Here is a 13,460-nt window from a genome sequence, read left to right as displayed (position 1 = left end):
GCCCGGGACTGTGTGGGCCCCGCCCGCTCTGGGGTGCCCGGGACTGTGTGGGCCCCGCCCGCTCTGGGGTGCCCGGGACTGTGTGGGCCCCGCCCGCTCTGGGGTGCCCGGGACTGTGTGGGCCCCGCCCGCTCTGGGGTGCCCGGGACTGTGTGGGCCCCGCCCGCTCTGGGGTGCCCGGGACTGTGTGGGCCCCGCCCGCTCTGGGGCGCCCGGGACTGTGTGGGCCCCGCCCGCTCTGGGGCGCCCGGGACTGTGTGGGCCCCGCCCGCTCTGTGGCGCCCGGGACTGTGTGGGCCCCGTCCGCTCTGGGGCGCCCGGGACTGTGTGGGCCCCGCCCGCTCTGGGGCGCCCGGGACTGTGTGGGCCCCGCCCGCTCTGGGGCGCCCGGGACTGTGTGGGCCCCGCCCGCTCTGGGGCGCCCGGGACTGTGTGGGCCCCGCCCGCTCTGGGGCGCCCGGGACTGTGTGGGCCCCGCCCGCTCTGGGGCGCCCGGGACTGTGTGGGCCCCGCCCGCTCTGGGGCGCCCGGGACTGTGTGGGCCCCGCCCGCTCTGGGGCGCCCGGGACTGTGTGGGCCCCGCCCGCTCTGGGGCGCCCGGGACTGTGTGGGCCCCGCCCGCTCTGGGGCGCCCGGGACTGTGTGGGCCCCGCCCGCTCTGGGGCGCCCGGGACTGTGTGGGCCCCGCCCGCTCTGGGGCGCCCGGGACTGTGTGGGCCCCGCCCGCTCTGGGGCGCCCGGGACTGTGTGGGCCCCGCCCGCTCTGGGGCGCCCGGGACTGTGTGGGCCCCGCCCGCTCTGGGGCGCCCGGGACTGTGTGGGCCCCGCCCGCTCTGGGGCGCCCGGGACTGTGTGGGCCCCGCCCGCTCTGGGGCGCCCGGGACTGTGTGGGCCCCGCCCGCTCTGGGGCGCCCGGGACTGTGTGGGCCCCGCCCGCTCTGGGGCGCCCGGGACTGTGTGGGCCCCGCCCGCTCTGGGGCGCCCGGGACTGTGTGGGCCCCGCCCGCTCTGGGGTGCCCGGGACTGTGTGGGCCCCGCCCGCTCTGGGGTGCCCGGGACTGTGTGGGCCCCGCCCGCTCTGGGGTGCCCGGGACTGTGTGGGCCCCGCCCGCTCTGGGGTGCCCGGGACTGTGTCGGCCCCGCCCGCTCTGGTGTCCTTGAATCCTCTAGTCCTACACTCGTTGTCCAAGTTAAGTTTGTTTACTGCCACCTCCTTGATACCTTTCATTACTTTGAAGGGTGTGTCAGGTCTCCTTTGAACTCCTTTAACTATTGTACCTAACCTTGTTCCTCTCTACAATAGTCCCTGGGCCCTGTTGCACCTGTAAAAATTTATGCTCTAGCTCATACTATGAAGCCTGTGATTTTTTTTTATTCATTCATCGGATGTGGGTGTCACTAGCGAGGCCGGCATTTATTGCCCATCCCTAATTGCCCTTGAGAAGGTGGTGGTGAGCCGCCTTCTTGAACCGCTGCAGTCCGTGTGGTGAAGGTTCTCCCACAGTGCTGTTAGGGAGGGAGTTCCAGGATTTTGACCCAGCAACAATGAAGGAACGGCGATATATTTCCAAGTCGGGGTGGTGTGTGACTTGGAGGGGAACGTGCAGGTGGTGTTGTCCCCATGTGCCTGCTGCCCTTGTCCTTCTAGGTGGTGGAGGTCGCGGGTTTGGGAGGTGCTGTCGAAGAAGCCTTGGCGAGTTGCTGCAGTGCATCCTGTGGATGGTACACACTGCAGCCACAGTGCGCCGGTGGTGAAGGGAGTGAATGTTTAGGATGGTGAATGGGATGCCAATCAAGCGGGCTGCTTTGTCCTGGATGGCAGAAAAGTCTTATTGTTTTTATATCCTATATTTTGGAAACTTGAGAATGAGAAACTGTTTTTGAGAACCAGGTACTCCAAAAAAAAAAAGTAAAATCTTTGTTTTACCGGAGTTTATAGGTAGTTCATCTTCATTTCTCTCTCATGCAGTGCAGACAAACCCAGTTCATCAAACGGCAACCATCAAGCACTTTTTAAAACTCCTTTAATCACCGGTGAAGGTTTATTTCAAAGGCATTTGGGCAGGTTCCTCACCAATAAAGTAACTGCTATGTGGTATGTTTTGGGGGGTGGTGTGTGGGGGGGGTCAGGACTTGTGCACATAATCCAGGCTGACACTCTAGGGCAGTACTGAGGGAGTGCTGCACTGCTGAAGGTGCTGTCCTGCAGGTGAGATGTTTAACCGAGGCCTGTCTGACTGTTGAGGTGAACGTAAAAGATCCCATGGAAATATTTGCAGAGCAGGGATTCCTGGCCGATATTCATCCCTCAGCCAACACCAGCAAAACAGATTAACTGGTCGCTTCTCCCATTGCTGTTTATGGGATCTTGCTGTGTGCAATCATTTCTCTACATAGTGATTAGACTTTCAGAAGTAATTCATTGGCTGGGAAGCACTTTAAGACACCCCAAGGGATTGAAAGGTGCTATATAATGCAAAGCTCTTTCTTATCACACTAGTTTTAAGTAAATTAAACGATTTGGGAATCATTCTGATTGACAGCTAATTGGGTTTTTATTCAATCTTTTATTCATTGTCCTGTTAATTGCATTTTGTGTTTTAAGAATAAATTAAAGGTTTTCAACACTTGGAGTAAAAGTGCATCTGTTTTTATTGTGTGAGAACTGGGATTCGAAGCAACTCCTGTCAAAGTGTTGGATTGATTCCCATTGGGAAGAAGGATTGAGGTTTGTGGTGATATTTATGATCCTTGGCTTTTGGCTCAGTGGGTCTAAAGTCTGAGATCCTCCTTTTCAATCAGTTTCCATGGTTTGGCTCGTTGTCCAAACGGTTGATCTTAATCTGAGAGGCTTGACGGGTAATTGGCAGCAAGCTATTTGACTACAGGGGGCACCACAGTCACACCTGATCCTGGTATCTGCACACACTACCCAGAGAGGTAATTGGATGCTGATCAGGAGTAAGGACCTTGGTCAATTTCCTCTTCCTCCCTCCATCCATGAAAAAAAACGGGAAACGTGACCCTAACCCGCCATTTTTACAGTGACGGATAGCGGGGCGTCCAAGTGTTGCACCGTGGAGAGGCAATTAGGAGCCCGATTTGAAATTGACCGTTGCTGTGAGGGTTTCCTAGGGGTCGAGAACCTGGGCAGTGACTGGGAGGCGGGAGCTGCCAGTTCACCAAGGTAAGTGGCTGTTTCAGCACTCCTTGTGGGCCAAAGGGAGCAGGAGTGCTTCTCCTGACCCCTTCAGGAAGCCTTCGACCTCCCCCAGCCTCGATTGCAGCCCTTTGAACCCCTCTTTCCTGATCTCAGGTTTCCTTTACCCTCATTCCCACCACGCTGCTCCCAATCGCAGGCATCCTCTTCCCCCTCACTCCCAATCGCAGGCATCCTCTTCCCCCTCACTCCCAATCGCAGGCATCCTCTTCCCCCTCACTCCCAATCGCAGGCATCCTCTTCCCCCTCACTCCCAATCGCAGGCATCCTCTTCCCCCTCACTCCCGATCGCAGGCATCCTCTTCCCCCTCACTCCCGATCGCAGGCCTCCTCTCCTCTTCTCTCTTTCCCCCCCCCCTCCGATCACAGGCCTCCCACAGCCCCAGTTGCCGGGGACCATCCCCAAGGGTCCCTGGCTGCGGCCTCCTGCTGCTGATATTCCCTCCCAGCCGCCGGCCAGGCTGTCCAATTGGCCGGCTGCCGGGCGGGAGACAGAGGTACAAGATGTTAATGAGGTCCTGCCGTTAAGATCTTGCTGGGTTCTTTGGCCCTCCCTGTCAATATAGGGGGCGATATTTCAGTGAGCGAGTGGTCTATGGAACAGGTTCCCTGGGGAGATGGTGGAAGTGGATCGTATTGATTCATTCAGTTGCAGATTAAATAGATTTTGTGCGGAGAATAGTATTTTGGGGTTCAGTATATGAGTGATTTGGGACGTGACCTGTGCTAAGTGTAACAGGCTTGGGAGGAACAGGTGATTTTGGACCTATGGTTCCCAAAGCTCTCCATCACTGACCAAGTTGGATTGAAGTGGATGTTTGGACCCCAGTATCCAGAGCTCGGCAAACATCCAGACTGCACGTCACCCGAATCTCTCCCACCATCCTGCCTGAGGTTTTACTTTGCCCAGTCGGTGCTTGGGGAGATCATTTTGTTTTCAAATGTCCTTTTCTTGTTAAACTTCAGTTCCGTCTTGTGACGGAAGGAAAGAGAGAGGCTGGAGGTGAGAGGAAGACCAGACAACGAGATATTTTCTTGTGCCCTGTCCAGGAATGCAAGAAAAGATTCCTGAAAGGTTCAGGTAAACGCAAACAGTGACCTCGGTGTCAGTTAGTGCTTTCCCCAATCCATCACCGCTCGACAGATAAATTTTAACAAGGTGCGACTTTGGTGAAAGAGCGACAGCCCCTGGCTTTATAGCATTAGGTCCTGCACGTAATATCACCGTGCTTCAGAATCTAACACGGGTGTAATCTAAAGTCTCGCCTTGCACAGTGACAATGGATCAACAGCAATAATAAACTGTGACACTTCTTATTTCCTTCTGTAACCAAACCTCTATTTAGTTCCGGGATGATTTATATCGAACGAGGGAGTGCAGCCCAAAGGAGAAGAATCCAATTACTCAGGGACAGCTGACAAATTAAGCAGCGATGAGCTGTCAGCCCGCGTATCCAAGAGAGCATTCCAAAAGTAAATTAGCGTTAAATAGATCTTTATCGCCTAGGTTTCACCTCTGCTGAAGGTGCTGATTTACACTGCGGGACAGGTCCGTTTGAGTGTCTGCCTCCCTCCCATACCCTGTCCATCTGGCCATTCTCCATCGAGTAGTCTAGAGAATGAGTGTTGACCAAATAATCAGCGATGGGGGTGACATGTCCTCACCTGGCCTCTACGCTCAAGCATTTCCAGCAGGGGGTCACTGGATAAAGATCAGGAGCAGGAACCCTGGCTGATTTTCCCCTCCCCTAATCCAGCTCAACATCTGCCAAGTACCTCAGCACAGATTTTTTAAGAATTCATCCTCGGGACGTGGGCCTCACTGGCAAGGCCGGCATTTCTTGCCCTTCCTGAGTTGCCCTGAGAAGGTGGCGGTTGGACCTTTCGATCGCTGCAGTCTAGTTTTATTCTTTGTAGCGGTTCGGTACAACGGAGGGGCTTGCTGGCCTACTTCACAGGGCAGCTAAGAGTCAACCGCGTTGGTGTGGGACTGGAGTCACGTATAGGCCAGACCAGGTAAGGACGGCAGGTTTCCTTCCCTAAAGGACATTAGTGAACCAGTTGTGTTAATGATAATCTGACAGCTTCATGCTCGCTTTTAGTATTTCCATTTTTTTAAAAACTGAATTCAAATGCTCAAATTGCCATGGTGGGACATAAATGCACATTACTAGTCCAGTAACATAATCACTGCACCACCCGACCCACTACCCTACCCTACCCACTAACCTACCCTACCCACTGCACTACCCACTGCACTACCCACTACAGATCAGGTCTGAGACTGGGATCCGGCCTAGTCTGTACCACACCATGCAGTGCATTTACCCACTGAGCCATCAGGGGTTTGGTAGGACACAACTTTGATTCAATGGGGTGAGTTCCCCAAACACTAAACACTATACACACACACACGCACACACACAGTGCAAACACACGCACAAATACATTCACACGCTACACACACGACACACACAAACATACACACGTGCACACTACACACTACACACATACTACACACAGATGCACAAACACAACTACACACACTACATACACATGCACACACATTATACATATTTGCACAAATATGTATACGCCACACACACAGCTAAATGTCTATGCCAAGTCCTATCTGAAATTATTTACATATTAACGTCCTTACTGGCATTGACTTCTGCGCCACACAGGCTTGCTAAAGAAACTTTGTTTAACTCCTATTTCTGGACTGTTGTAATCCTAGATTGCTAAATCTGATGGACTCATTCTAAATAGGAGGTGCCTTTATTTTTATCCTTGTACTCATACAGCTGGCAGCAGGGAGTGTGACTGGCTTCTGTTTCTGTCTCACTCTGTCTCTGTCTCTTCCTTTCTGTCTCTCCCTCGCTCTCTCTCTCATTTACTCTCTCTCTGACTTTCTGTCCCTGTCTGTCTGTCTTTTTCTCTCTGTCTCTCTTCCTCTGCCTCTGTCTCTTTCCCTGTCTCTATCTCTGTCTCTATCTCTCACTCTTTATGAATCTGCTTTATCCATTTATCTACTCTTGAAGGGAAATTCCAATCCATTTTTATAAAATATTTTATTTCTGTGACCGGACAGTTCAATGGGTTTTAACGTTAATTTTTCACTTCCGGGGCCCAGGTGTGAACCCAGCCTCAAGTGATGAGGCAAAAGCTTCCAGTCTCTGCGACTAGGGGTCTACTCGATATGAGTTTGGGACTTGGGGCAACCTGAACCAAGATCCAAGTGGGATGGACCAAGCCCCAAATTAAAATCCACCCACAAACTGGGAATCTCACTCAGAAAGGGTGAGGAATGGAAGTAGTTGCTGTGGTTCAGAGCGTGGGATATTGTTGAGGTCGAGCAGGGGGAGCTTTACTCTGCAAGTAACTTCACTGCGGTGTATCATGGGCTATTCTGAAGACCTACAGATGAAGTCTGCTGAAGGTGCCATTTTGGATCATTTTCCACTGTGGCAGTGGGAAGATTGTAGGAAAGAAATGAAGACTGATAGAGCAGGTTGTATATATTTGGTAGAAGAAATGGCTTTGATGACCATTCCGTGCTTTCTTGTGTTCTGAACGTTGTGGCAGCCACGTAGCACGGCTGAGAGATGTGGCACGTCCATGGCAATAGTGCGAGGAATGAGTTCAAGAACAGTGGGAGCCCAGTCGAGTCAGACATAGTCATGAAGGCCCTCAGTAAGTAAATATGCTGATAACACTGGGTGAGATTATAGTGGACTATACTGTGGCTTTTGACTAGACATGTTGGTTCAATCTGCACAGATCAAATGCCCAGAGAGCTAACGTAGAGTGATAAATTTCAGCAAGTCTTCAGAATATCCAGATTGTACCGTGGCGGTCTTCACTGAGGTGCTGTGCTGACACAGGGCCCAGTGGACGGGTTTACTGAATCATAGGATGCTCTTGCAAGTGTGAGGAGGCACTGACTGGTGTCTGGGCACTTGCCCAACATGAAGGGAGGTTGAACTGGACGGAGAGTGACTCTGGCTCACCTCACTTGTACACCTCACAGCCGTCAGTATTGGTGGAACATAGAAAGGAACATAGGTACAGGAGTGGGCCATTCACCTCCTCGAGCCTGTTCCACCATTCAATTAGATCATGGCTGATCTGCATCTTAACTCCCATTTACCCGCCTCAGTTCCATGTCCATTAATACCCTTTCCCAACAAAAATCTATCAATCTCAGTTTTCAAATTTTCAATTGACCCCCAGCCTCAACAGTTTTTGGGGGAGAGAGTTCCAGATTTCCACTCCCCTTTGTGTGAAGAAGTGCTTCCTGACATCACCCCTGAATGGCCTAGCTCTAATTTTAAGGTTATGCCCCCTGGTTCTGGACTCCCACACCTGAGGAAATAGTTTCTCTGTATTGACCCTATCAACATCTTTAATCATCTTAAAGAACTCAGTTAGATCACCCCTTAATCTTCTATATTCAAGGGAATACAAGCCTAGTCCGTGTAATCTGTCCTCATAATTTAACCCTTTTATCATCCTGGTGAATCTGTGCTGCACCCTCTCCAAGGCCAATATATCCTTCCTGAGGTGCGGTGCCCAGAACTGAACACAGTACTCTAAACGGGGTCGAACCAGAGCTCTGTTTAGCTGTAACATAACTTCCTCCCTTTGTATTCCAGCCCTCTTCAGATAAAGGTCAACATTCCATTAGCCTTTTTAATTATTTTTTGGAGCGGGAAATCACCTTCCCCTCTTGGGTGGGGGTTTTATGGCAGGGGGGAGACCCTAGAAAATGGAGAGAGGGAGAATTAACTTAAAGAAGGAGTCTCACCACATCAGAAAAGTAGCCCTTCATAGTGGTATGCTATGGAAATTAAGGTTAATTGACACGAGTTACAATGGGGCTTGATTGTTATACCCTCCACGGTTGAATAGCCTTCCGATGCTCACCATCTAGGTTTACGCATGAAAAATGGCCACTTGAGTTCCCCGATGCTCAGCGAGGTTATCCAGCGGATAGTTGAGCCGTACAGAGCAGGAATGGCCCAGATTTGATCCCCGCTGATCTGAGCTGAGATGGGGGTAGGGACGGTACAATCAGCTGGGGAGGGGAAAGTTGTCCCGAGTTCCCTCTCTCGATGACGTGCGGACGTCGGGTAAGGACAGGATGTGATGACCCCTGCAGGCCAGTGCCATGCTGCCACACAGTGTGTAGACCCACAGTCAATGGTCCCTTGGGTGAGCTACTGGAGGATGACTGATGCTTGTGGAACTGTACCCCAGCCAGAGTCAGGAACGGGGGGAGAGGAGAGGGGTAGAGGGTGGGGAGGAGAGGAGAGAGGGGAGGGGGAAAGGGGAGGAGAGGGGGAGAGGAGGGGAGGGGTGGGGAGTGGAGGAGAGAAGGAGGAGACAAGGGGAACGGGAGAGGAAGGGAGAGGTGGAGGAGGGGAGTGGGGTGGGGAGTGGAGGAGAGGAGGGAGGAGAGGGGAGGAGGGGAAGGGTGGAGTGGGGTGTTGGGGAAAGGGGAGGTGAGGGGAGGGGAGAGGAAGGTAGGGGTGTGGAGGGGAGGTGAGGGGAGGGGAGAGGAAGGGAGGGGCGTGGAGGGGAGGAGAGGGGAGGGGGAGAGGAAGGGAGGGGTGGGGAGTGGAGGAGAGGCGGGGAAGGGTGGGGTGGGGTTGAGGGGAAGGGCAGGGGAGAGGAAGGGAGGGGAGGAGAGGCAGGGAGGGGAGGCAGGGAGGGGAAAGGTGGGTTGGGGGAGAGGGGGGTAAGGGGAAGGGGAGGGGAGAGGAAGGGAGGGGTGTGGAGGAGAGGAGAGGGGAAGGGGATAGGAAGGGAGGGGAGAGAGGAGAATCAAAATTGGCCTCAGGGTTAAAAATACATTTTCTATCTAGCCCTGGCCTGATGTATCGTCAAACAACCAAATGCAGTCACAGGATAATCTTCATATTTGGCTGTGGTTTTGAGGACATCTCTCTGGTTTGGCCGCCGCTGTATATACAGGCAAAATGGGACCTTGGGGCTGCATATTTATATAATCCCAAACAATACCCTTTTATGGGCAGAACAGAAGCACAATGTCTAGAGTCGCTTCCAAGAGTTTAAGTGTGGTACAACTCATTTCCCCGTTAAAGAGAAACTCTGCAATCCAAACAACATCTACTAAAGGAACAACATCTTCAAGAAAAGATCTTTGGCAAACCTTTCTGCAAAAGGAAACATAGAGTCGGGATATTTATGTACAAAGTAGTCCCAACTATTATATTTGTAATTTATAATATATTTCCAAGAACATGCTATATTAGGAAAATATCCTCGGTTTTAAAGATTTTTTTAACTCCTTAAAGTAGGGTGTGAGATGGCAGTGTGAATCCTACATGGTCTGTTGGAAAAAAGGAGGCTCTGCGTGCGAATGCTCTAGAATCAAAGAATAAGACAGCATAGAAAGAGGCCATTTGGCCCATCTTGCCTGTGCCGGCTCTTTCAAAGAGCCCCCCTCCCCTGCTCCTTCTCCAAAGCCCTGCAAATTTCTCCTAGAATCATAGAGAATCATAGAAAGGTTACAGCACGGAAGGAGGCCATTCAGCCCATCGAGTCCGCGCCGGCTCTATGCAAGAGCAATCCAGCTAGTCCCACTCCCCTGCCCTATCCCCTAGCCCTGCAAATTTTTTCCTTTCAAATACTTATTCAGTTCCCTTTTGAAGGCCATGATTGAATCTGCCTCCACCACCCCCTCGGGCAGTGCATTCCAGATCCTAACCACTCGCTGTGTAAAAAGATTTTCCTCATGTCACCTTTGGTTCTTTTGCCAATCGCCTTAAATCTATGTCCTCTGGTTCTTGACCCTTCCGCCAATGGGAACGGTTTCTCTCTATCTACTCTGTCAAGACCCTTCATGATTTTGAATACCTCGATCAAATCTCCTCGCAACCTTCTCTGTTCCCAGGAGAACAACCCCAGCTTCTCCAGTCTATCCACGTAACTGAAGTCCTTCATCCCTGGAATCATTCTAGTAAATCTCTTCTGCACCCCCTCCACTGGCTCTGCCATTGCTAATTGCACATAGATGCAGAGGTCGCCAGCAGTTCCAGGGGATCACACCCTGAAGTGTCAGCAGTGCCCATCTAAAAATGCCAGCCCCAGATCCATTTGCCCGACTGCAGACTCCTTTTCCCTTCCTAAACCATTCACAGCACGTGCCCAGCAGCAATCAGGGAGTGTTTGTGGTGATAACAACCCAAATGGCTTTACAATTAACCAGTACATTACCAGACAAAAGCCACCTGGTATTGACGCAGCAAGTTGGGCTCCAGGAGTAGTTGCCCTGGTGGAATGATGGGCAGCTCCCAGGGTGGGTTATTCCTTTGAACGAACCTGGTTTTATTCCAGAAGATGCCGTAAAGATAAAACAGAACAACAAATAATGCCCCATGGAGACAATGTTCCATTTCGTCACAGCTAACCTCATACTTTGGGCTGAGCTCACGATTCCCTCGAAGGTTGAAGTTAAGTTTCTTTCCCCCATTGTAGCTTTGGATGGTTTTTTACATTTAATCACTAATTTGAAAAACAAAAACTTTTTATGAAGTTGCCAAACACAGAAATCCCTTGCTTGTTGACATTTCGGGTCTCTGTGTGTACTCGAGCTAACTCTTGGACCCAGTGGCCTCTTTCTGTGCTGTAATTTGGATAATTCCATGAACAGAAGCCTTATTGTTCCAGATAAAGAAAGTCTGGCTGTTTATCACACTGCAGCAGCACTCACTCACTTTTTGAACTTCACTGTGTTTTATGATGCGGCGAACCTGATAATAATTGATTTGTTGCCGGGAATGAGCTAGAGACGAGTGTTCATGTCATAAATGAACAAAGTACAAGAGGCTGGCTGAGCTGTTCCCATTGGAAGAGAGAAAATTAGGAGATGGGTCAAACAGCAGCAATAACTTGCATTTATATAGCGCCTTTAATGTAGTAAAACGTCCCAAGGCGCTTCACGGGAGCGATTATCAGTCAAACACAATTGACACTGAGCTAAAGAAGGTGACCAAAAGCTTGGTCGAAGAGGTTAGTTTTAAGGAGTGTCATAAAGGAGGAGAGAGAGGTAGAGAGGCGGAGAGGTTTAGGGAGGGAATTCCAGAGCTAGGGCCTAGGCAGCTGAAGGCACGGCCGCCAATGGTGGGGCAAAGGAAGTGGGGATGCGCAAGAGGCCAGAATTGGAGGAGCGCAGAGATCTCGGAGGGTTGTAGGATTGGCGGAGGTTACAGAGATAGGGAGAGGGGGGAGACCATGGGGGGATTTGAATACGAGGATGAGAATTTTAAAATCGGGGGACCGGGAGCCAATGTAGGTCAGCAAGCACGGGGTGATGGGTGAACGGGACTTGGTGCGAGTTAAGATATGGACAGCAGAGTTTTGGATGAGCTCAAGTTTACGGAGGATGGAAGATGGGAGGCCGGAAGAGCATTGGAACGTCCAACTGTTGACAGTCGCAAAGAGAATGAGGGACGGATGAAATCTTTTGGTTGAATCAAGAGAAGCTGGGAGCGTGTTTATTAATTGAAGAAACCTTGAGTTCAATGTAATCCAAGGAGTGACCAGAGCGAAGATGGAGCCAGTGAAATTGTTTTTCCTCCTCTTGAAGACTGGCTCATTTTGATCTTCACTCTCCAAGCTCGCACATGAAGAATGGGCACTTTAGTGAGATACTGAAAGAGACCATGATCTTTACCACAGCAAGTGTCAGCACCTTCAAGGGAAAAGGGGGGAAAGTGAGAGAGAATTGGGAATGATAGAAAACTCTTTGTGTGTTTGGTCAGTCCGTGTTTGTGTCCAGTTCGGTCAAATGCCTAAAGTATAAACACGAAAATCAAAGGTGCTCGCTGGGAATTGCTGAAATAAAGGTTACTTTATGTAAATTTGGAGACTTGATGTGGGTATTTTTACAGGTTCCCACCATCGGGATGGACCCTCACCCACCTGGAATTTGCACTGAGTTGGATAAGAATGCCTCAGTCGGCGAAAGAGTAAGGTCACCGTCCCACAGTCTGAGAGATAACCAAGTAGACATTCCAATTGACAGCCTTCAGCTATGAATGCTTAACATGTTCCTGCTATGCTGCAGCAAGCTCGCCTCTGAGTCAGAAGGTTATGGGTTCAAGACCTGCTGCAGAACTTTAACACACAATCCAGGCTGGCACTTCAGTAGTGCAGTGGGAGTGCTGCACTGTCAGAGGCGCTGTCTCTTGGATGAGATGCTAAACCGTCTGCCTGTACCATTGGTTCAGGTGGGTGTTAAAGATCCCATGACTCTTTTTGAAAAATGATTCTCCCGGTGTCCTGGCCAACATTCCTCCCTTAACCAACACCACCAAACACAAATTAACTTTGTTTTTATTTGTTGTCGGGATGTCGGGCAAGGCCCATGGTTAGTTGCCCTGAGAAGCTAGTGGTGGGCCTTCTCCTTGAACCCATGTGGTGAAGATGCTCCCACGATGGTGTTAGGGAGGGAATTCCAGGATATTGACGCAGCGTCAATGAAGGAACGGCGATATATGTCCAAGTCAGGGTGGTGTGTGACATGGAGGGGAACCTGGAGGTGATGGTGTTCATTGCGACTCTTGTCCTTCGCTGTGGTAGAGGTCGCAGAGGAGGGACGTGTTGTCAAAGTAATCTTGGTAAGTTGCTGCAGTTCATCCTGTAGATCAGATATACTGGAGCCACAGTACACTCCTCTGCCTTGGATGGTGTCGAGCTTCTAGAGTGTTTTGTGGCTGCACCTATCCAGGCGAGCGATGAGGATTCCATTACACTCCTGAGAACCACTTGTCCCAGAGTCCCATTGGAGTCCAGAGAGCAGAGGGTGTGGTGTTGCCCCCTGACTGTTTTTTGACTGGACAGTCCCCTTTCTCTTAATTGGCTGTCCACATTGTTTAAAACCTAAATTGGGCAAGAGAGGCCCATTTTTAGAGCATTTGCCCTGAAACTCTAAGACCCCCAGACTCCCAATACTTTCCTCTCAGAATTTTCTTGGAGTTTCTCTGAGTGCTCAGTTTTGCCTGTTTTTAATCCCGTACATGGAGCCTACCTGCACTCAGCCTCTGCTCCAGACTCTGAAACAGGCAACAAGTGTCTATCTTCAGTTTGTCCTCTAATTTCTATGATGTGGAGATGCCGGTGATGGACTGGGGTTGACAAATGTAAACAATCTTACAACACCAAGTTATAGTCCAACAATTTTATTTGAAAATCACAAGCTTTCGGAGGC

Source organism: Heptranchias perlo, chromosome 24 (assembly GCF_035084215.1).
Source record: "Heptranchias perlo isolate sHepPer1 chromosome 24, sHepPer1.hap1, whole genome shotgun sequence".
In the NCBI taxonomy this organism is placed as follows: Eukaryota; Metazoa; Chordata; class Chondrichthyes; order Hexanchiformes; family Hexanchidae; genus Heptranchias; species Heptranchias perlo.
The sequence above is the reverse complement of the archived record's forward strand: the minus strand, read 5'-3'. Positions refer to the sequence as shown.